The 24,707-nt window shown below is 45.0% G+C and overlaps 1 pseudogene; it reads right to left on the bottom strand.

The window, feature by feature from the left end:
* Nucleotides 1-20,335: 20,335 nt before the first annotated feature.
* LOC141584081 (interferon-induced transmembrane protein 3 pseudogene) lies at nucleotides 20,336-20,766 on the bottom strand (annotated as a pseudogene).
* Nucleotides 20,767-24,707: the final 3,941 nt, after the last annotated feature.

Here is a 24,707-nt window from a genome sequence, read left to right as displayed (position 1 = left end):
CTGTGGCCATCTCTGGAGAGGGGATCTTGTAGGAGGGGTGACCATACATCCTCGTTTGCCAGGTACAGTCTAAATTTTGGAGCACTGGTTCATTCTGGAAAGTGTTCCTGGTTGTGTGATAAATTATATGGTCACCTTAGCTACTGGTAGTTTTACTTTATTCTTGTATTTTTACATGTTAGCCTGATTTCTTTTTAAAAAGCAATTAGGTTGGTGCAAAAGTAATTGCAGTTCTTGCCATTACTTTTGAACTGCTGTCCAATGTTCTACTCCTGAGCTCTACCCCCACCCCCACTTTAGCCATTACTTTTTTTTTTTTTTTTTTTTTTTTTTTTTTTTTTTTTTTTTTTTGAGACGGAGTTTCGCTCTTGTTACCCAGGCTGGAGTGCAATGGCGCGATCTTGGCTCACCGCAACCTCCGCCTCCTGGGTTCAAGCAATTCTCCTGCCCCAGCCTCCTGAGTAGCTGGGATTACAGGCACGCACCACCATGCCCAGCTAATTTTTTGTATTTTTTTTTTTAGTAGAGACGGGGTTTCACCATGTTGACCAGGATGGTCTCGATCTCTTGACCTTGTGATCCACCCGCCTCGGCCTCCCAAAGTGCTGGGATTACAGGCTTGAGCCACCGCGCCCGGCCTAGCCATTACTTTAAACAGCTATTTTCATTTTTGAGGGGAAAAGCACTTTATAATTTTTAAATGGACTGTCTTCCAGGTTAATCCAAAGTATGTGTTTTGGCTAAATTCCATGGTGTCATCTAAACACCAGGTACTGTGCTAGGCACAGAGGATACAAGAATAAATTCAGCAATCCCTGTTCTCCACAGCTGGAGGAGTAACCACCACAGACCGCCGTCCATGTACCAGGTGAATCACTGTGTGGATGATCTCATTTGAGCCTCGCAACAGCTCTATGAGGTGAGCACTATCATTATTCCCTTTTGATAAGTCACCATCAAACAAGTTGCACTACTTGCTCAAGTTTACATAGCCAGAATTTAAATCTAAGCCATCTGCTCCAGAGCCCATGTCTTAATTTGAGCATGCGGCCGGGGGGTGTAGGCAGTGGAGAGCAATAGGTAATGCAATATCTATTGTATTGCATCATGGAAAGTCCTATGATAAAAGCAGGCAACTAGTGCTATGAGAGCACCCAGACTGGACAGATAACCCAGTCCAGGAAGGCAGAAGTTGGGGCTCTTGAAGAATGAGCAGAATGAGGATGTAGACAGTGTGAGTTGGGGGAATGTGCCAGACAGAGGCAATAAACAGAACAGTATCGTTGGAGTCCTCGGGGAGTGGCAGGTAATACATGCTGGCAACCTGTAAAGTGCAAAGGGGGAACAGGGGTACCAGGCTGGCCCATGGAGGGTTTGATGTGCCCACTATGGAGCCTCGCCTGTGCCGAGACAATGGGCCACTGGTGAAGGATGCCAGAGAGGATCCTTCCTTTTTTTTAAAAATTTTTTAATTTTTATTTCTTTAATTTGTTATTGAGATAGGGTCTTGCCATGTTGCCCAGGCTGGTCTTAAATTCCTGGGCTCAAGCAATCCTCCTGCCTCAGTCTCCCCAAATGCTAGAATTACAGGTGTAGCCACCACATCCGACCCCAAACAGGGCCCTTTGACAGCTGATGCTGGAGGCCATATGAAGGAACACTGGAGGGGCTGGACAGATCAGGGAGCCCCTGCCACATAATCACAGGAGGATTTACTGTGATGCTGCTGTGGCTGAAGTTTTAGGGACTGCCACCAGCAGAAGCCCCTTCCAGGGCTTCTTTCTTTCTTTTTTTTTTTTATAATAAAAATAAAGATGGGGTTTCACCATGATGGACAGGCTAGTCTTGAACTCCTTACCTCAGGTGATCCACCCACCTCGGCCTCCCAAAGTGCTAGGATTATAGGCGTGAGCCACCACGCCCGGCCACCAGGGCTTATTTCTAATTTTATATCCATAATTTTGTAGCCTTTCTCTTATAAGCCCCCCTCCCAAAACTGGTTAAGCTTCAGGCCCCCAAAAATCTAGATCTGCCCCACTGTGAATAGTAATTGTTTTCTTGTGCCAGCTTCTAATTCTTAGCACTATAGTAAAATTCATCTTCTCTAAATTCCTCTTTTGACTTTAGTTTCTCTTCCTTTTTTTTTTTTTACAAAGAAATACCTTGTTTTTCTTAATATCCTAATCTATTCTTATCTTCTTGTTTTCATTTTGCCACCTAGTTATATTTGTTACTGTCAAACTTCTGCTGCTTTTCATACCATTTCCCTCTCTCTGCTGCACCTCATAATATTTTAAAGTGTAAACGACAACAGAGTCTGGTGAAATGGAAATAGAATAATGCCATACAGACCCCATCCATCATGGAGCAGAGCCTTCTGCTGGCAAAGACTTCCCCTGCAAGGCCCCTCTGCCCCTGCTGCTCAACTTCTGACCAGCTTCTCCTGTCTCTGGAGTTCTCCCTTCCCCCTTACCTTCTGTCTCCAAATTTTCTGTTAATTTACCTTCCTTTTCTGCTAATTTACCTTCCACTCTTTTCTCTTAGCCTCTGACAGACCTGAGGTCACAGCCCCAGGTCTTTCCTTCAAAGCCAAGCTTTGTCTTCTCAATGTGATGCCCACTAGGCACTAAAAAATAGGGTGATTATGACAGGGTCCCCCAAAACACGGGCCTTTGGAGAGGACCGTGCAATGCGTGTTGGAGAAGGAAGCAGAAAGGGGCGATCACTATGTGATACGCATGTGTGAGTCACTATGCAGATCTTGCCCCCAAATCTGCTGCTCAAGCCTTGCCTGTTGCTCATCCTCATTGTTGGAGGACATCAGTTCTGTCACTACCTGTGTCCTTCCCACCCTTCCTGGACCCATACTTTCAGAGCCTTCTGGAAGCACCCTGACTTAAATATTTAGCAACCATGCCCATGCATCCAACTATGCAACCAATTAGACATCCTCATCAGCGGATTAGTGAATATGGTCACCTAACCCGTATTTCAGAACATGGATTCCTTGAGGGCAGCGGCTGGTTAGTCCTCGTGGCTCTCTAGTACTGCCTTGCCTGGAACTCAGTAATTGTTATATAAATGAAAACTATCCCCAAGGAGATAACATGCCCTCCAAATGTGCCTTTCACCTTCCCGGCTCACACATGTCACCCACTTCCTGGATGGTCCACCCAGCTCCGTCTCCGTCTCCATCTCAGCCTTGCAGGATGTGCCTGCCTGCATCTACTTCTCCCTGCTCTCACCAGCTGAAAAAGCAGGGCTGAGAGTGGGAGAGACACACACAGCATTGCCCTAGTAACAAGTTCTAGGCCACTGAGTCCCCCAGCAGGGTCAAACACTCTTACATTTCTGAGTGCATTTTTCACCCTCCCAAGTCAAAGCAGCCAAATAAATGGCCACAGGCCCATGCTGAGAATGTCAGATTCGTCAATAGCAATTAAGGATCCCACTTAAAAACCGGAGGGTTGGTCCACAGAACTGGCAGGATTCTTGCACGGGCTACTGAAGATCAATGTCAGCACATGTATCATGATGCCACATTGGTTGTAGTTAGAAAGATGTGTAAGCAGGAAGGTCTTGGTTCTCGCCCATGAAAAGTCAGTGGCTAGGCTTTCAAGAGACCTCAGGGCTTGAATTGACTTTGATGAATATATCACTGTCCAACATCAGATCTTCACCCTTGCAGTATCTGAAATGGACTTGCTCGACAAACCCAGAGATGACCAGACTTTCAGTGGTAAACTCCAGCTAACTAAACTCACAAAATTTGGTTGTTTCCACCTTTTGCTTTTGGCTATCGTGAGTAATGCTGCTATGGATATTCAGGTACGAGTTTTGTGTGGGCATATGCTTTTATCTCTCTGGGGTATATACCTAGGAGTAAAACTGCTGGGTCACATGGTGACTTTATGTTTAACTTCTTGAGGAGCTGCCAAACTGTTTTCCAAAGCAGTTGCACCATTTTATATTCCCACCAGCAATGTATGATGTTCTGATTTATCCACATCCTCATCAACACTTGATATTATCTAACTTTCTGATTATGGCCATACCGGGTATAAAATACTCTCTCAGGGTTTTGATTTTAATTTCCCTGATGTTGAACATCTTTTTGTACGCTTTTGGCCATTTGTACATCTTCTTTGGAGAAATGTCTATTCAGATCATTTTTTAATTGGGTTATTTGTCTTTTTATTATTGAGTTGTGATAGTTCTTTATATGCTTTAAATACAGACCACTTATCAGATATATATTCTTTTTCACATGTGTTAATGGCACTGAATAACATATTAAGGCATTGTCTCCTCCCCCTTACCTGTATATTCTTGGTTTAAAACTCAAGTGTTTTTAGACTTTAATATTTCTGGCATTGAACTAACTTTATAAATAATGTGTATGTGTTTCCTTTTCCTCTATACCTGATACGGTTTGGCTGCATCCCTACCCAAGTTTCATCTTGAATTGTATCCCCCACAATCCCCACATGTTGTGGGAGACACCCGGTAGGAAATAATTGAGTCATGGGGGTGGTTTCCCCCATGCTGTTCTCTTGATAATGAGTGAGTTCTTGTGAGTCTGGTGGTTTTATAAGCACCTGGCATTTCTCCTGCTGGCACTTCTCCTTTCTGTCACCCTACGAAGAAGGTGCCTTTCTTCCCCTTCTCCTTCTGCCATGATTCTAAGTTTCTTGAGGCCTTCTCAGCCATGCAGAACTATGAGTCAATTAAACCTCTTTCCTTTATAAATGGCCAGGCGCGGTGGTTTACGCCTATAATCCCAGCACTTTGGGAGGCCGAGGCGGGTGGATCATGAGGTCAAGAGATCGACACCATCTTGGTCAACAAGGTGAAACCCCGTCTCTACTAAAAATACACACACACACAAAAATTAGCCGGGCGTGGTGGTGCACGCCTGTAGTCCCAGCTACTCGGGAGGCTGAGGCAGGAGAATTGCTTGAACCCAGGAGGTGGAGGTTGCGGTGAGCCGAGATCATGCCATTGCACTCCAGTCTGGATAACAAGAGTGAAACTCCGTCTCAAAAAAAAAAAAAAAATAGAGGAGGCAACTAGTATCTTTGGATATGGACTTGGAACTGTTAAAGATGGATTCTGCAAATATTTCTGAATACAGAAAAAAAATCTAATGCTTTTGGCAAGTACAAGGACACTCCTTACTTTGGTGGCCCACTACCAAGTGTTTACCAGAGAAATCAGTGGCCCTTACAGTCCTAATTGACCAGAAATCAAACCACAAGGAATTAGCAACTGGGTATGGGCTTTTTTCAACATCTTCTTCTTCACTAGAAGAAGACGGAGAGTGCACCCTATAAACTCAGGGACAGATCTGCCAGGTCACATTGAAAAGCCGTTGTTGTAACACAACATGGACTTTTATCTTGTTAAGGCTCTTCTGGAAGTAGGCAATGGAAACCCCGAATCCCAACCTGGCCCAGGTAGAAAATGATGGGATGGCCATCACCATACAGCCATGCTGCTGAAACACCTGACCACCAGCCCCAGTGAGGCCTCAGCAGGCCTCAGGATAGGATGACCAGTCTCCATTTTACACTCATAGCCAGGGAGATAGGTCTTCCCATGGGTCAGTAATCATAAGTACTTATGATTAAATAATTTTCCCAAGGTCACATAGCTAGGAATTAATGGAGTCAGAACTCAAACCCAAGTATTTTGGCCTCAAAGTCTATGCTCTTCACCACTGGCCTTTATTATACTTTATTCCAGGATTACAAACTAAATGCCTGAACTACGCAACTGCCTACAAATGCACATGAAGAAGGACTGAGTTGGAATTATAAATGAATCTATATTAGTCATCATTTTAGATTCTTAAGGCTCACACCTATAATCCCTGCACTTTGGGAGGCCGAGGGGGGTGGATCACTTGGGGTCAGGAGTTCGAGACCAGCCTGGCCAACTGGGTGAAACTCTGTCTCTACCAAAAATATAAAAAATTAGCCAGGTGTGGTGGCACACTCCTGTAATTTCAGCTACTTGGGAGGCTGATGCAGGAGAATTGCTTGAACCTGGGAAGCGGAGGTGGCAGTGAGCCAAGATCATGCTATTGCACTCTAGCCTAGGCAACAGAGCAAGAATCCATCTCAAAAAAAAAAAAAAAGAGCTGAGGGCCGGGCGAGGTGGCTCAAGCCTGTAATCCCAGCACTCTGGGAGGCCGAGGCTGGTGGATCACGAGGTCGACAGAGCGAGACCATCCTGGTCAACATGGTGAAACCCCGTCTCTACTAAAAATACAAAAAATTAGCTGGGCATGGTGGCACGTGCCTGTAATCCCAACTACTCAGGAGGCTGAGGCAGGAGAATTGCCTGAACCCAGGAAGCGGAGGTTGCGGTGAGCCGAGATCGCGCCATTGCACTCCAGCCTGGGTAACAAGAATGAAACTCCGTCTGAAAAAAAAAAAAAAGAGCTGAGCAGGACTGAAACCTCGATCATGTCAGGGTCACCACTTGAGATCACGTCAATAAACACTATTAATGAGTAATTCTTCTTCGACTTCTTTTTGAGAGGAGCATCCAGCACAAAGTTTATATGAGTAAACAGAGTAGAGACAAAAGAATGTAAAATAAATAGACTTAACGGAGGAAGCTTTTATTATTCCTAATCTTTCCCCTATGACTTAAAGTTCTAAAGTAAGAACTGGCTGTTTTCAGTCAGTCTTATTGAAACTTTTTGGCCTTCTACAAAGTTTAAGACTATAATCTATAACTTCCCTATATTTCACTTAATATTTTTCCAGCCACTTTCAGTGAATCTTAACACAGGACCTTCAAGATGATCAAGCCCAGTAGTTCTCAACGTACAATCCATGCATCCACAGACTCCGCTTTGAGACCCCAAGACATGGTGGTACCCAAGACATTTTCAGGGCCATCTGAAAGGTCAGAAGTTATTTCATAATAATACTAAGACAGTATTTGTCATTTTCACTAGGATGACATTTTCACTAATGCTATGAAAGCAATGGTAAACAAAATGGGTCATACCTTAGCGTGAATCAAAGCAATGGCATTCAACTATACCAGTGTCACCTATGTACTCTTTATTATTACATAGGAGCAGTTAAAAAGAAAACAGCCAGTGTCTCTGAAAATGTCCTTGATGAAGCAATAAAAATTATTAATTGTATTCAATCTCAACCCTTGAGTTAATATTTAGTGGGAAAATGGAGAGAATACATAGAGCACGTCAGCCACATTCCAGGACAGAGATCCTGAGTGAACGCACTTGTGCCACTGTTGAGTAGAAAGCCGAACCAGCCATTTTTTTCATGCAACTTTATTTTTCTGTGAAAGAACTGATAAATAGTTGTTCTTCAGACTAGGACATGAGGCAGAGAGTTTCTCCAAAATAACTAAGTGGACCTGTTCCCTCAAGGAACACAATTGACAGTATTTGTTGCCAATGATAAAACTCAAGCTTTCAAATAAAATGTTGAAGTCTGGAAAATTTGTACTTGCTGTAACGAGCTTAACAGCTTCCCAATACCTAGCAACTTTCTGAATAAGGTTTGTGGTGATATTAACCAATGTGATTTTTAAATATTGTATATTTGGTTCTGTATATTGGACATTGTATCATGGAATATGTTCACAATTTGAATATTTGCATAGCTCCATGAACCAATATTTTCCCAATGGTGAGCACATGATGTTATAAAATCATGAATGGCTGGACGTGGTGGCTGCCGCCTGTAATCCCAGCACTCTGGGAGGCCGAGTGGGTGGATCACCTGAGGTCAGGAGTTGGAGACCAGCCTGGCCAAGATGGTGAAACCCTGTTGCTACTAAAAATATAAAAAATTAGTTGGGTGTGGTGGTGGACACCTGTAATCCCAGCTACTCAGGAGGCTGAGGCAGGAGAATCACTTGAACCCAGGAGGCGAAGGTTGCAGTGAGCCAAGATCACTCCACTATTCCAGCCTGGGCGACAGAACAAGACTCCATCTGTCAAAAAACAACAACAATAGGGGCCGGGCGCGGTGGCTCAAGCCTGTAATCCCAGCACTTTGGGAGGCCGAGGTGGGTGGATCACGAGGTCAACAGATCGAGACCATTCTGGTCAACATGGTGAAACCCCGTCTCTACTAAAAATACAAAACATTAGCTGGGCATGGTGGTGCGTGCCTGTAATCCCAGCTACTCAGGAGGCTGAGGCGGGAGAATTGCCTGAACCCAGGAGGCAGAGGTTGCGGTGAGCCGAGATCACGCCATTGCACTCCAGCCTGGGTAACAAGAGCAAAATTCCGTCTCAAAAACAACAACAACAACAACAACAACAACAATAATGACAAAGGCTGCCAGTTTAGCATTCTCTCATTCATTAGAACCTGGAAGCCTCCCCGACCCCCATCCTCAATGAAGGGGATTACAGCACAAATTTCAGTTTATTTGCACCAACCAGGGCTTCTAATCTGTTACCTTTGAGAGATAATCCTACAAAATGCAGCAGAATGTAGATTCCAAAACCTGCAGAGATTACATTTTATGGGAGGGGAATTATCTCTATAATCCAATTAACACAGCAAGTGACAGGGGAAAAACATAGACATTAGTGCTGGGGAGAGGAATTGGGACATTCTAGAAGTTAATTCATATTAACAGGTTCAAAAACCTCTGAAGTGCATTTATAATTTCCTAAATCCTAATCATTAATCTGTATTATGAACCAGTAGCTTTTGGAAAGAATATTACAGCTATGAATCCAATGTTTTTGTTTTGTTTTGTTTTGTTTGAGATGGAGTTTCATTCTTGTCGTCCAGGCTGGACTGCAGTGGCGTGATCTCAACTCACCGCAACCTCCGCCTCCCAGAGGTTCAAGCGATTCTCCTACCTCAGCCTCCAGAGTAGCTGGGATTACAGGCTTCCACCACTATGCCTGGCTAATTTTTTGTGTTTTTATTAGAGATGGAATCTTATGGTGTTGGCCAGGCTGGTCTGAAACTCCTGACCTCAGGCAATCCGCTTGCCTCAGCCTCCCAAAGTGCTGGGATTACAGGCATGAGCCACCATGCCCAGCCAAATCAAATATTTTTAATAATTTTCTTTATAAACGTCCTACTTTCCTTGAAAGTTGAGTACATTTCTCCCCATCAAATGATGAGTTTATAATTCACCACATTTCTCTCTTCATCTTGGCTGTCAAGAAGCTTTGAATCAGGTTAAACACACATCGAGATAACCAAATCAACATTTGGAAGGTGATTCCCAAATTCCTAGAGGTGGGAGATTATTTATGTCATAGGGGATTAGCTAAATAATCCTTCCCTTCTCAGTGGGTCATTTTGTCATCTGTTGAGCCAAAATGAAATGGCCACTATCAAATTCCCTTTACAGTCTTCCCAGGTCTCCAGGCAACTTCCTGTCTAAGCTCATGGTCCTAGCTGCTGAGAATCAAGGTGTCCATCAGATGGTTACTGTGCCTTCCTTTTCAGTATCTTCCATGCTAATATGATCGATAATTATGCAGAGGGCAATAATATTAAACTGCTTTTATCCCCTGAAGGAAATGCTTATGTGCTCAAGATTGCCTGCATTTTCTGAGTACATTCCAAAATCTGAAGATTTTATTCATGCAAGATAAGTGTGACCTTCAACTAAACTCAAATCTATAATTCAAAGTGGCCTCTTCGACTCAAAATCCTCTCCATTTCCATGCCAAATGGATCATCAGCTGCTCTCCAAGTAATACTTGCTCCAGAGGAAGGTTCCAGCTACTGATCGACGCACATTTTTGCATTTCTACTCACAGACTTAAGTTCTGCTCTCCAATATGTGACTGTAGCTTAATTGACGGAGGAATGCAAAAAGAGATTTGGAGGCGTCTGACTACTGTCGACTCATTGACTTCCCTCGGAGAATTCTTTCACTTGTCTTTTAAATTTTCCTTTCTTGTCAAAATTGCAGGTGCAGATAAATGCTGGAATCTTATTTCAATCAGAAAGTGCCAAGAACAAGAAAAGATGGAGAATTTTGATTGTCGTTGAGGACAGAGCCTCAAACAGCTGGAGGCCTTCCATTCTCTTTTAGCTTCCATCCATCTAAGAAAAAAAAATGCACCAAGGATTTCACTCAATTTGTGCAGAAAGATGAGGAAATTCACACTGAAATGAAGAATTGCATTCCCAAAATAGCGTTAACCTAGAACAGCGCTGCTGGGGGAATAAGAGACCTTGGATGTGGTGGGTCCAACCTTTGGTAAAAAGTCCAGGGGATGCCCCAGAAGGGATTTCTATGTGACAGTTAGCTGATGATACACTGGCCTTTCCTTTCAGGGAGGCTTAGAGCCAGCTTAGGGATTCTCACCTCAGCCAGATTTTCTTTCTCCAGACAAATGTGTATTTCAGACAACTTTTAAGTAAATCTGGAAATGATTATGAGAAAGGAAAAATAAAATGCAACAAAAGCCTCTGACTCAGTTGTTATTCAGAGTCTCTCCTCCAGGGTGGGTCAAATGATTTGTCCCAGGGTCCACCTCAGAGCCTGCCCATAGACTTGCTGTGGTGGGTGTTTCAGGGATTTGAAAGATTCTGTTTCTGGCCAGGCGCAGTGGCTCACACCTGTAATCCCAGCACTTTGGGAGGACAAGGCAGGTGGATCACCTGAGTTGGGAGTTCAAGACCAGCCTGACCAACATAGAGAAACCCTGTCTCTACTAAGAATACAAAATTAGCCAGGCATGGTAGTGCTTGCCTGTAATCCCAGCTACTCAGGAAGCCGAGGCAGGAGAATCACTTGAACCCGGGAGGTGGAGGTTGCGGTGAGACGAGATTGCGCCATTGCACTGCAGCCTGGGCAACAAGAGTGAAACTCTGTCTCAAAAAAAAAAAAAAAAAGAAAGATTCTGTTTCCATGCTGTCTCCCAAATACTCTGGATCCAGGTCCTCAGCATCAGGGACTATACTTGATGACTTACATATCTCCAGCCTTCCGCCCAACTGCTAGCATATAGTAGATGCTCAATAACGAACTAGCACACAGTGGCTCACACCTATAATTCCAGCACTTTGGGAGGCTGAGGCAGGAGGATGGTTTGAGCCCAGGATCTTGAGACCAGCCTGGGCAACATAGAGAGACCCCACCTCTACAAAAAAAAATTTTTTTTTAATTAGCCAGGCATAGGGGCTTGTGCCTGTAGTTCCAGCTACCTGGGTGGCTGAGGCAGGAGGATCACTTGAACACAGGAGGTCAAGGCTGCCTAAAGCCATGATCATACCATCCCACTCCAGCCTGGGTGACAGAGTGAGACCCTGCCTCAAAAAAAAGAAAAAAAGAATTGAAATGTAGCCCTTTGGTAAATGTTTATGTATAAAAACACCAGAATTTGTCCCCAGGCTAGATGTTAATCCTTCTCCATTTCTGGTCCTAATTTCCCTTCTCCCCAGCTTTAGATATACTCTTAGAAATGTGTCGTCTAATTTGGTAGCCACCCACCCCGGGGTGCCACTGAGCACTGGAACTGTGGCTAGTCAGAATTGAGATGTTCTGAAATATACACAGAGCCTCAAAGAGTTCATGGGGGAAACATGGAATGTAAACTGGTTTTTTGTTTTTTTTGTTTTTTGTTTGTTTGTTTGTTTGTTTGTTTGTTTGTTTGTTTTTAGACAGGGTCTCACACTGTTGCCCAGGCTGAAGTGCAGTGGCACCATCTCACTGCAACCTCCACCTCCCGGGTTCTAGTGATTCTCCTGCCTCCACCTCCAGAGTAGCTGAGATTATAGGTGCCCACCACCTGGCTAATTTTTTGTATTTTCAGTTGAGATGGGGTTTCACTATGTTGGTCAGGCTGGTCTTGAACTCCTGACCTCGTGATCTGCCTGCCTCCCAAAGTGCTGGGATTACAGGCATGAGCTACAGCGCCTGGTCCTGTTTCATTAACAATATTAGTACTGACTACATGTTGAAATGATTTTGGATATATTAGATTAAATAAAATATATTTTAAAAATTAATTTCACTCATTTCCTTTTAAACTGTAGCTTTGGACCAGCCACAGTGGTTCACGCCTATAATCCCAGCACTTTGGGAGGCCAAGGAGGGAGGATTGATTGAGCCCAGGAGTTAGAGACCAGCCTGGGCAACAAAGCAAGATGTTGCCTCCCCAAAAAATAGAAAACTGGGCATGGTGGTGCACGCCTGTGGTCTCAGCTATAAGGGAGGTTGAGGCAGGAGGATCGCTTCAGCTCAGGAGGTCAAGGCTGCAGTGAGCCATGATCATGCTACTACATTCCAGTCTGGACAACAGGGTGAGAGCCTATCTCAAAAAAATAAAATAAAATAAAATAAAAAATAAAAAAAAAAAAATTAGCTTCGGCTAGCATGGTGGCTCATGCCTGTAATCCCAGCACTTTGGGAGGCCAAGAAGATTGCTTGAGACCAGGAGTTCAAGACCAACCTAGGCAAGGTAGCAAGACTTCTTCTGTATACAAAAATAATAATAATAAACAAAATAAATAAAAATGTATCCTCTTTAAAGTTCAAATAAACTATGTAGTTTGCCTTGTATTTCTACTGGGCCGTGGTGGCTCAGACCTTACGTGACTCCCATTCAGACCCGGCAGAGTCTTCTGTGACCCCTACTGACTTGACAAACCTAGTGTCAGACCTGAGGTCCACAAACCGCAAACGTCTCCAGTAAGCCCAGAAGTAGCAGAAGGCCGCTCCAATCTCGCTGGGCCACACCGCGCGCGCAGCGGGTCCCCGTGCAGAACCTGTGCTTTGCTGCCCTCTGCTGGCCGCATCCCGCTTCGTAAAGTCCCTGGGCAGTGGCCTCTCCTGCTGCACCCCGCGAGCAGCAGCTGTGCTGGTACTTTTCCTCTGCTTCCTTCTTCCCTTGTTAGCCCTGTTTTTAAGAGAGTAGATGGCAAGAAAAAGGGAGACTGCATCTTTTCAAAAGAAAAACGTGATCTGGTAGAAGCAGTTTCTTTTTTAGATGATGATCTATTTCCTTCAAAAATGTAAAGTTTGTCTTGTAGTGTTCTTACACTTCATCCATGACTTGTATCCTGTGGGGCATTTGTTAAATATACAAATTACCAGGCCTCTCTGCGGCCAATTCTGGATCAGTAGTTTACAGTTGCAAGCCCAGGAACCTGTGTGTAACAAGCTCCACAGGTGATTCTTGTTCCCCCTCCCTGGAGAAAGTTTGAGAAATACAGCTGTGAAGCTGTGCATCTTAAACGTGGAGATGCTCACGGGCTACCTGCACCCTTTAAACCCTGATTCTGATCCATAGATCCTAGCTGAGACCTGATAGCACACACCTGTAACAGGCTTCCAGCTGCTGCTACTGCTGCTGCCGCCTAGGGCCACACTTTGAGTTAGCAGGGATGTAGTTATGCACGGTCCACGCCCTCAGGTGTAGCCTTAATAGCACCCCCGTCCTATTGAAAATCACTACACACTCTTGCTGCCCACCACTCCCACCAAGCCTGCTTTAAAGAGCGAACTAGAATTACTTCTTTTGTCTGGAAAAGCAAGGATGCCCCCTTTTGACAGCTCAAAATATTTTCTGCAAAATGCCTGGAGAGGAATGGTAGATGTATTTTCTCACAAAACAAGGGTTTTTGTTTTTTTTTTAATCATTATTGGTTAGAAAGAATTCATTTCTCTAATAAACTAACCATGTAGCCCTGTGTGTTGAAACCATGTAGAGATCCTGGCCGTTTACACTACAAAGATTACAGGGAGTGACTCGGTGCCACTGTCTAAGAGGAGGACCTCTGAAGATTGTCCCGAAGATGAACCACACAGGGAGAGCTGGGGCTTGGGAAGTGAGCAGTTGCCTTTGAGACCTGTCCATGGTGTCTAATCTTTAAACTCAAGTTTCTGTCTTTAATTTCCTAACCCTTTCCTGCACTGGTTTCCAGCAAACATTTTTACTGCTGTCAGATCGAAGAGTCATGCTGGCTCAGGTTGTCACTGCTCCTAGCTGTGGCCTGTGATTCTCTGGAAGTTCTAGGGGAGAGGCAGTGGGTGGGGAGGGACTCTTCTGTATCAGCTTTAAACTCTGCATTTGAAACTCTCTTTTTAAAGATGAACTTTGGATTTACCAAAGGTTATGCCTTAATTTCCCAAGACATGAGACTGCATCATAAACAGCAATTTCCAGACACCGATGAAAATTGCATTCATTAAACAGAGCCCTTTTTGGTGGAAAAATCTTAAATGATCAAAATGTAACATATGCACTAGTGGATAAAAAATATCTGACCATTCTGTTTCTGGCTTAATTTCCAAGGCTCAGAATATGAGTCTAACTTCTATCTACACAGCTTACATGACGGCAGATTGCTGCTGATGGAGTTGTTTTCTTTTGTTTTATTTGAAGGCCAAGAATATAATACATCTTTACAGTTAATACTTTCCCATCCTCACCCCTAAATTTTCAAAATACTCCTTCGATAGTTAGCAATATAGCTCCCATTAAAGTCAAATTTCCTTAGATGAGGAAGTTGCTGAATGCCTAATTACACACGCAATGCTGGAAAAAATATGCAGACTGCATTTACATTGCCAGCTTTCTTTTGCCATTACACAACAGAAGATTTATCCTTACATCTTGCACATGAGCATTGCTCTTGCAAGCTTGCGTTTCCATGTAACATATATTAGTATATCATTCACTATTAGCACCAACCTTGACAATCTGGAAGTTATGCCTCTCTCAATGTTATATATAGTCTTTCTTCTGAGCTAGAAACAAACCAAACCAAAAATAATCACCAAATCCCACATCCTGGCTGTCACTTACCCAGACAGAGTGACATTGCAACATCCCAGGGCCCCACAGATCTCCTGTGAGCTGTGTGGATTCCTGCCATGGGCTGCACCCACGTAACTATCAAATGTAGTTCACTGGCAGAAAGCCCATTTAAACCTTTATCCAGTGGCACACTCGGGATTTTTTTCTGGACAGGTTCCTTCTGCCTGTGGAAATAAGTGAGTGCTCAGTGATCAGTCACTATCCAAGGATCAATCTAGTTTCTACTGAAAGTGACCCAGCAAAACGCGTAAAGCATGTATTTGCACATCCGACTTTGTTAATTTTCAAAAGCTTAGACTTTGAAACATCATGCAGTTTGATCAGAAGCAAAGCCCAATACCTATATTCTCAAACTCCAAGGTCAGAAAGTAACTAAAGGAAAACTGCAACCTTTAATAGGGCTGCTGCCAAGGCCTCAGGTGTGTGGGTGTCACCTGGTTTTCCCAGATGTCAGCAGAGAGACAGGATTTGATAGATAGATCTAAGTCAGCCCTCAACTCTTGGGAATGGCTACCACAATGCTTGGACTGCCTACCAATTCACATTGCTAGCAGGTTCCCAATAAATACTGCTGACAGACTGTCGAGCTGAGGCAGGTCTACTGGGGGAACAATTTGCTAAGTGGTCCAGCAAATGTCATCAAGTCATGCAGAGCCTCAACAACTCATTTGGGGAGTGAGCCCGCTTCCAGCCTTGTGCCTCCCACGATTCTGCCAGGAGAAACCAAGTCATAACAATTCAGTGTCCTGAACACCGGCATGAGAGGACTGCAGCTGGGGACTGGGGCCTGAGAGTTCTCTGCTTCTCATAACTGCTGTCACAAATGGCCCTGGCTCTCTCTTCCCAGGCTCTTATCATTATAAAAATGGGAGTAAGAGGTGAAACCCCAGGAGGGTCTTCCTGGGGTTCAAAGAGTAGGAAGAAACGTCCTGTGGGGTGGCAGCAGCCAGCACAGTCTCCTTAGATCCTGGGCATCTGCTCATAGCCCCATGACAAGGAGAGATGCCTGGGAACAGATTCACTAAGTCCCTGGGGCTCTCAGGCCTGGGACTGTGCCTCCCTGGAGTGACAGTCATGACCCTGCCCAGAGAGCCAATTTGAGAACTGCTATGCCACAAGAGTGACAAAGGCAAATAACATATCAATATTCTTGTGCAAATACAGTTGTTTCAACCTCCTGGGCCTCCTGAAAAGGTCTTAGGAACTCCCAGAGGCCTGTGGACCACACTTGGGCAATCACGGACCTGTCTCATGATTCTGCTTTTGTCACCCTGTCTCGTGTATTTGTCTGTGCACTTGGCATCCCCTCCACCTGGCTGTAAGCCCTGTAAGAGCAATGACTCGGCCTTTTTCTCCCCCGTAACCACAGTTTCAGGGGTCAAAAAGAATGCCTGTAACATAATATGTACATAATAAGTGTTTGTTACATGAATGAATAAATGACTGGGGTAAGGAAGCAAAATAGACCCTCCCAGGCCAAGTGCCAGGACTTCTGCAATCACACAGGTAGAACACGTTCCATAGCACCTGGCACATGGTCTGTACTCAATACCTTTACTCTCCATCTTAGCTGAGAGGTTGCTTGCTGATGGACTGAATCCTCCCAGTCCTGACAGCCTTCATTGGCCAGGTCATGGCTAGGGATCTGGGTTCTTGCAGCCCTTTCTCAAGGGAAGATCCCAGAGAAATCCTGGCTCTTCCTCAAGCACAGGTACGCCCCCCAGATAGGAGCATGGCAGAAATTCCTCCTTCCTGCAGCTGTGTCTCTCCAAACTCAACCAATGTCCAAGTCCCATGGTGCTGACTGCAGTCGGCTTGAGTCAACCACTGCTTAATCTGAATCTCACTGTGAAGCCAAGAAGAGAATTCGTAGAGCCAGAAGGCAAAGTCATTAAGGTCTGGTCTTACGCAAACTCTTTCAAAAGTCATTTTTCTGGGATCTTTCCTGATTGGCATGTCCTTCCCAGTCTACACACATTTTCCCTGCGGAATGTCCCTCTGCACTCCCTAGAAGATCGACAATACAGGCAGATCACCCTTCCTCTGTCTTATCTGCTCTGGCCAATTAAAATAAAATAAAATACAGGGAAGACATGTACTCTGACCACAGAGCTCCCTTAGTAAGCAGGTGTGAATTTCGCTCTATAAACTCAGGATGCAAAAAAATGCCACACTGATTTTCTAGGCACTCCTTTTGTGGGATATTCAGCACCAGGTGTCATGATGACACCCTTTCCCTGGCAATGGCCACATTGGGAGGAGCTGTCTCCAGAGGAAAGAGGACCTCAAGGAAGCAAGCAGCTATCTTTGTGTGTGTGTGTGTGTGACAGGGTCTCGCTCTATCACCCAGGCTAGAGTACAGTGATGTGATTTCAGCTCACTGCAACCTCCACCTCCTGGGTTCAAGTGATTCTCCTGCCTCAGCCTCCCTAGTAGCTGGGATTATAGGCATGTGCCATCACACATGCCTGGCTAATTTTTGTATTTTTCATAGGGACAGGGTTTCATCATGTTGGTCAGGCTGGTCTCAAACTCCTGACCTCAAGTGATCCACCCGCCTCAGCCTCCCAAAGTGTTGGGATTACAGGTATGTGCCCTGTGCCTGGCAGGAAGCAGGAAGCTGTCTAAGGAGATGGAGACTGATGAGGAAGAGGGCTTTTAGATGGGATAGCCAGAGAAGGCTTCTTTGAGGAGATGGCATTTGAGCAAATATGTGAATGACATAAAGATCTGCGAGGAAAGCATCAGGCAAAGGAAGAACAAACAAAGATCCGAGGCAGGGCTGAGCTGGGCATGTCAAGGAAAAGCACAGAGGCTGGTGTGGCCAGAATGGGGTGAGAGTGAGGTTGAGAGGGAGATAGAGGCCTATCTTTGTTAAGCCTTGTAGGCCTTGGTAAGGAAGTGGTTTCATCCAAAGTGTGATTCATGCCATTGGATGGCTGTGAGTAGGAGTGACCTGGCTGACTTGCTTTTTGTAAAGAGTACTCTCAGCCAGGCCTGGTGGCTCACACCTGTGGTCCCAGCTACTCAGGAGGCTGAGGCAGGAGGATTGAGCCCAGGAATTTGAGGCTTCAGTGAGCTTTGATTACACTACTGAACTCCAGCATGGGCAACAGCGCAAGACCCTGTCTCTAAAATGATAACTACATAAATAAATAAATAAATAGCACTCTCACTGCTATGCAGAAAGTAGACTGCAGGTGTGGGAAAGGAGAAAGAATGATAACAGAAAGACCAGAAGGCGGGCAGCCACAACAGGAGTCCACATAAGACAGAGGTAACTTGGACTAGGGGAGTAGCAGAGGACGTGGTGAGAAGTCATTTGACCAAGATATGTTTTGGATTTCTCTTTGCTGGTTTTTTTTTTTTAGGGTCTCACTATGTTGCCCAGGTTGATCTTAAACTCTTGGGCTCAAATGATCTGCCTACCCCAGCCTCTCAGAGTCTCAGAATGCTGGGATTATGGGCATGAGTTATCATGCCTGATCAACCAAGATGTATTTGGAGATGAGACTGGATGACAAAGTTGGATTAATGTAGGTGTACGGGGAATAGCATAACCAAGGATGGCCCCTGAGTGTTCAACCTCAGCAAAATCTAGGTGCGTCTTGGTAGTATACACTGAAATGGAGAAGACTGAGGTAGGAGATTTGAAGGATAAAAGCAAGTTCTATTTTGAAGAGGTCCAATTTGAGACACTTACTGGACTTCCAATGGGAAATCTCAGATAGATGGATAAACACATGCAAGTATGAAGCTCCAGAGTGCTGCAGAGGTTGGAGCTGAAGATATGGACAGCTGACCTGCAGTATCCATGGGGATTAGTTCTAGGACCTCCTGTGGACACCAACATCCACAGATGCTCAAGTTCCTGATACAAAATGATGTCGTGGGCCAGGTGCAGTGGCTCATCACACCTGGTAATACCAGCATTTTGGGAGGCCAAAGTGGGAGAATCAATTGAGCCCAGGAGTTGGAGACCAGCCTGGGCAATATGGCGGAACTCCATCTCTACAGAAAACACAAAAATTAGCCCAGTAAGGAGGCTCACGCCTGTAGTCCCAACTACTCAGGAGGCTGAGGCAAGATGATTGCTTGAGCCAGAGAGGTCAAAGCTGCAGTGAGCCATGATTGCACCACTGTACTCAACACAGGGTGAAGGTCTCAAAAACAAAACAAAAGGTGAGTATTTGCATATAATCAATGCATATTCTCCTGTGTACTTCTTTTGAGACAGAGTTTTTCTCTGTCACCTAGGCTGGAGGGTAGTAGTGCAATTTCAGCACACTGCAAACTCTCCCTCCCGGGTTCAAGCTATTCTCCCGCCTCAGCCTCCCAACTAGCTGAGACTACAGGCGTGTGTCATCATGCCCGGCTAACTTTTATATTTTTAGTAGAGACAGGGATTTGCCATGTTGGCCAGGCTGGTCTTGAACTCCTGACCTCAAGTGATCCTCCCACCTCTGCCTCCCAGAGTGCTGAGATTGCAGGTGTGAGCCACTGCACCTGGCTTGTGTACTTTAAATCATATCTAGATTACTGATATGGCACCTAACACAATGCAAATGCTACATAGCTGTTATACTTTACTGTTTAACTGTCATTCTTGCTGTAATGACAAGAAAAGTCTGTACATGTTCAGTATAATTTTTTTCTGAATACTTTTGATCCACAGTTGGTTGACTCCCATGTACACAGAACCCACAGATATGGAGGGCCAACAGATATTAGCAAATAGATGGCACTTAAACCCACATGACTGCATGTCAACCAAGAGAATTTAAGTAGAGAAGAAAGAAGAGGACTGAGACCAGGGCACACATCAGTTAGAGGTGAGAAAGAGATTCCAGAAAAGGATACCCAGATGGCAGGAAAGACAGAGAGCGCTTCAAGGAGAAGGGGGTTCATCATATCAATACTACTGAGAATTGAAGTAAGATAAGGCTTGAGAATTGACCAGTGGGTTAGGCCAAGTTTTGACCTTGATAAGAACAGTTTCAGCAAAGTGGCAGGGATAGGGCTGCACACAGTGGCTCATGCCTGTAATCCCAGTACTCTGGGAGGTCAAGGTGAGTGGATCACCTGAGGTCAGGAGTTCAAGACCAGCCTGACCAATATGGAAAAACTTCATCTCTACTGATAATACAAAATTAGCCGGGTGTGGTGGTGCATGCATGTAATCCCAACTACTCAGGAGGCTGAGGCAGAAGAATTGCTAGAACCCAGGAGGCAGAGGTTGTGGTGAGCCAAGATTGGGCCACGGCACTCCAGCCTAGGCAACAAGAGTGAAACTCCATCTCAAAAAAAAAAAAAAAAGTGGCAGGGATAAAAGTCTCGTTGAAGTGGGTTGAGAAAATAAAGGCCTCTGGGCCGAATGTGGAGGACTGCACAGCTGCATTTCTTTTTTTCTTTCTTTTTTCCAGGAACACGTGCACTTTATTGAATGTCATTGTAGAAGAGTGTGTAAGAATAAAGGGCACAGACAGGGTGCAGGGCCAGCAGTGGAAGGCAAGTACTTGGGTGCTGCTGCTGGTCTTAGAGATCCTTTGTCATCTGAGATATTGTCTGGAATATTATCACAGAACTACTGGTGAAAAGGATGCGGAGTGCCATGGTCATATTGATGCCCAGGATGAGGGCACAGACATTCAGGCACTTGGTGGTGGAGGCGTAGGCCTGGGCCCTGGTCAGGTCACCAATCATCTTTCAGTCCCTAGACTTCATGGAGTAGGTGAATGCTATGAAGCCCAGGCAGCACCTGTTCATGAAGAGGGTATTGAACAGGGACCAGACGACATGGTTGGACACAGTGGTCTCCTTTCGGATATAGATCACAGTGGATATCAGGGGAACAAGGTTGTGGGGCACCCCCAGCACAGCCACCTCATGCCCCTCCTTGAGCATCTTATAGTTGGGGGGTGGCCAGTGTTGGCAAGAGTGAAGACGGTTTGCACAGTGTGGTTCATGGTATCCAGGGAAGACCAGTCATGGTCGAGATGATGGATGGTTCTCCAGCTACATTTATTTCTGTTTCCTCTTAAATTTTCACTAAAATGACAACAAAGTGTTTAAAATGCATAAACCTATGGAACAGAAAAAACAAGAGCAGCGGTAGGAGCAAATGAGAGATGTCAATACAATTTTGGAATCTAGAAAGTAGATGGATGAGGCTGGGTGTGGTGGCTCATGCCTGTAATCCCAGCACTTCAAGAAGCTGAGATGGGCAGATCACTTGCGGTCAGGAGTTCAAGATCAGCCTGGCCAACATGGTGAAACCCCATCTCTATTAAAAATACAAAAAAAAAAAAATTAGCTGGGTGTGGTGGTGTGTACCTGTTAACCCAGCTACTTGGGATGCTGAGGCAGAAGAATCACTTGAACCCAGGAAGTGGAGGTTGCAGCGAGTAGAGATTGCAGCACTGCATTCCAGCCTGGCCAATAGAGTGAGACTCCATCAAAAATGAAAGAAAGGTAAGTAAAGGGGAGGGGAAGGTGGGGGTGGGGGGAGAGAGAGAGAGAGAGAGAGAGAAGAAAGGAGGGAGGGAGGGAATGGGGAGGGGGGAAGGGAAGAAGGAAAGAAGGGAGGAAGGGAAGAAGGAAGGAAGAAAGGAAGGAAAGAAGGATGGATTAGGAGGATGGTAAGAAGAAACAGAGGGTGAAAGACCAATTCCTCATTTCCCACAACAGGAAGTCAATAGATACTGTATAAAACCAAAAAAAAAAAAAAAAACAAGAAGTAGCAGTACATATGTTATTGGGGAAAAAAATAAAGATAAAGAAAACCTAAAGAAAGAGTTTTAAAATAGAAAGAAGTTGCTTCTGTGGGGAAGAAGTTGGATAATTTTTTTTATTCTAAGCCTTGTAAAACTGTTCAATTTTAATTTTTATATTTATAACTACGTGACTTTTTAAAACAATACATGTACAGCCTTGGTAAAATAAAGGTTAATGTTTAAAAAATAAAAAGAAAGAAAATAAGAGATGAGAGAGAGAAGACAAGATGCAACAGGTCTATTCAAAAGTCTGGACTTGGTAAGTTAGAGATGGCAAACAGCTTTAATTTTCTTCAGTTGTTGCTTTCAATCACTTTCCAGTTGAATTTCATTTTCCTGTAATGAAATATTGAGCAGATTTCTTAACTTTCTGGTGACTTTCAATTATTAACTCTATTCCATTTTAAGTGCTAATCTTGTCAATAATTTTAATCTCGTCCCCACCCACTCCCACAAGCCAACCAGCTTTTGGAGTTTGAGTGTGGCCCCGAAGGAGTCCGTTCTTTTCAACTCCCGCTGCCAGTTTCCTGAGGTGGGATATCTGACCTCGGCTCAGATCTCTTCCTCCCACCCTCAGCTTCTCCTCCCACTTCATCCCCGACAGTTCTAGTCAGTGGGCTCAAAACCTTTCCTTGGGTTTTCTTGAACCACAAAAACTTAATACTCCCAACAGGGAGGGCAAGCTCCCTGCTGCAGCCTCTCCTCTGCCTGGCTGCCCCCCAGCTTCCATGTCCCCCACTAAGAGGGCCAGAGGGAGACAGATGCTCAGCTGTAGAAAGGATATCATCTCCTCCACTTGCAGTCACAAGTGGGTCTCTGGGACCCCTCACTTGCTTTATGGGAGGAGAATGAAGGGCACAGCTCTCCCCACTGGCTGACAGCTGGTGTGATCCCCTCTATTTTTTTTCTTAATATAAACTAAGGATTAATAGGAAGAGTGAAGTGACAGCTGGGGAAACAGAGACAATTAAAACATCTCCTAACACACTTCTTTGTCTCCATCTTTGATGCTCATCGTCAGTTCCAGGACCACAGGGAAAGTCCCACCCAATATGGTATTTCAGGATTGCTTATAGTGTTGCTGTTCAGAGAAGCTGAGAAATGGAGCCATTGCTGGAGGGGGATATGGCATCAGAGAGGCACTTCCTTTATTTCTCTTTCTTTTTATTTCTTCTTTCCTTTTTTCCTTTTCTTTTTTAGGCTGGAGTATAGTGGCATAATCATACCTCACTGCAGCCTCCAGTGAGCATCACCACACCTAGCTTTTTTTTAATTATTTTTGTAGAGACAGAGTCTCACTATGTTGTTCAAGCCGTTCTCAAACTCCTGGCTTCAAGTGATTTTCCCATCTTGGCCTCCCAAAGGACTGGGATTACAGGCATGAGCCACCATGCTGGGCCAGGGAGGTATTTTCTTAACTGGGAAGTATTACCGCATGTCTGTACACTGATGGGAATAACCCAGTTGGGAAAGCGGGGGGCAGACAGTGACGCAGAGAAAGGGGATGATTGCAGGAGCAAGTCCTTGAGCAGGCAAGAAGGGGTGAACCAGGGAATACACGGTGCCAGTGATAGGAGCAAGGATGGGACATTCATTGCCACTCTGCAGAAGGCAGAGCGTAGGCAGCTACCAATGAAGGCACATTCAAAGTTTAAGACGAGCCTGGCCAATATGGCAAAACCCTGTCTCTACTGAAAATACAAGTCAGCTGGGCGTGGTGACGCATGTTTATAACCCCAGCTACTCGGGAGGCTGAGGTAGAGAATTGCTTGAACCCGGGAGGTGGAGGTTGCAGTGAGCCGAGATCGTGCCACTGCCCTCCAGCCTCAGCAACAGAGCAAGACTCTGTCTTGAACTCCTGACCTCAAGTGATCCACTCACCTGGGCCTCCCAAAGTACTGGGATTACAAATGTGAGCCAACGTGCCTGACCGAGACTCTGTCTCAAAAAAAATAAAATAAGATAAGATAAAAATTCCAAGAAAAAAACCAAAAGGAGCCAGACCAACAGCCAAAAGTGAGAAGGAGAGAGGTGATATTCAAAGTCTGATGGCAGAAGAAAAGCTATAATGTAGTCATTTCAAAGAGGGAGAGCAACTTGACCCTGGTAATAAGTTGTACAACTGGACGAGGCTCCTGACATTCACCATCCTTTGTGGGCTTTTCTCCAGGCCTAGCCAGCTGCTCAGGTGCAGGCAGGGAATGGAGGATGAGAGGTCCTAAGTTCATCAGAGTTGGAGTTTTGCCAGGGAAGTATGAGTGGAGAGAGAGGCAGGTGAATTGAGTGTCATGTCAGGGGGTGATGTCAGGGATGAACCATGGAATCTGAACTGATCAAGGTGGGAAGTAGCGAGACAAGGGGATCATAGGAAAGTGGGTAACTTAGTGGAGGTTGGTGGACAGCGGTCCCAGTGGGAAGAATGCTGGAGCATATCAAGAGACTGAACATTTGGGGGGGTTCCACTGGGATTTCCTCCACACTGTGACATACTTGGTCCTGCTGTAATTCCCTAGCATTGCCTCACTTAGGATCTTTAAAGTGGACCCTCACTTAGGGTCCACTTTATGTTAAGTTAGTAGCCTCTGCCACCTCAGATGTATGCCTGCCTCAACCTCCAATATGTGAGATTGAGAGCTTCCCCAGACCTACCTCACTTTCATTAGGAAGGAAATCTATTTCCTTTGCTCATGCTCATTACCCATTTTCTCTCCTTTTTAAGACAGGGTCTTGCTGTCTCCCAGGCTGAAGTGCAGTGGTGCAATCCAGCTCACTGTAACCTCCTCCTCCCAGGTTCAAGCAATACTCCTGTCCCAGCCTCCTGAGTAGCTGGGATTACAGGCATGCACCATCATGCCTGGCTAATTTTATATTTTTAGTAGAGATGGGGTTTCACCAGGCTGGCCTCAAACTCCTAACCTCAGGTGATCCACCTGCCTCAGCCTCCAAAAGTACTGAGATTACAGACATGAGCCACCACACCCACCCTCATTATCCATTTTCTTCCCCTCTCTTAGTTCTCTCTTTTTTTTTTTTTTTGAGAGAGACAGAGTCTTGCTCTGTCACCTAGGCTGGAATGCAGTGCCATGATCTCAGTTCACTGCAGTCTCCGCCTCCCGGGTTCAAGTGATTCTCCT

The sequence above is a fragment of the Saimiri boliviensis genome, chromosome 1 (genome assembly GCF_048565385.1).
Source record: "Saimiri boliviensis isolate mSaiBol1 chromosome 1, mSaiBol1.pri, whole genome shotgun sequence".
NCBI lineage: Eukaryota > Metazoa > Chordata > Mammalia > Primates > Cebidae > Saimiri > Saimiri boliviensis.
The sequence above is the reverse complement of the archived record's forward strand: the minus strand, read 5'-3'. Positions and strand labels throughout refer to the sequence as shown.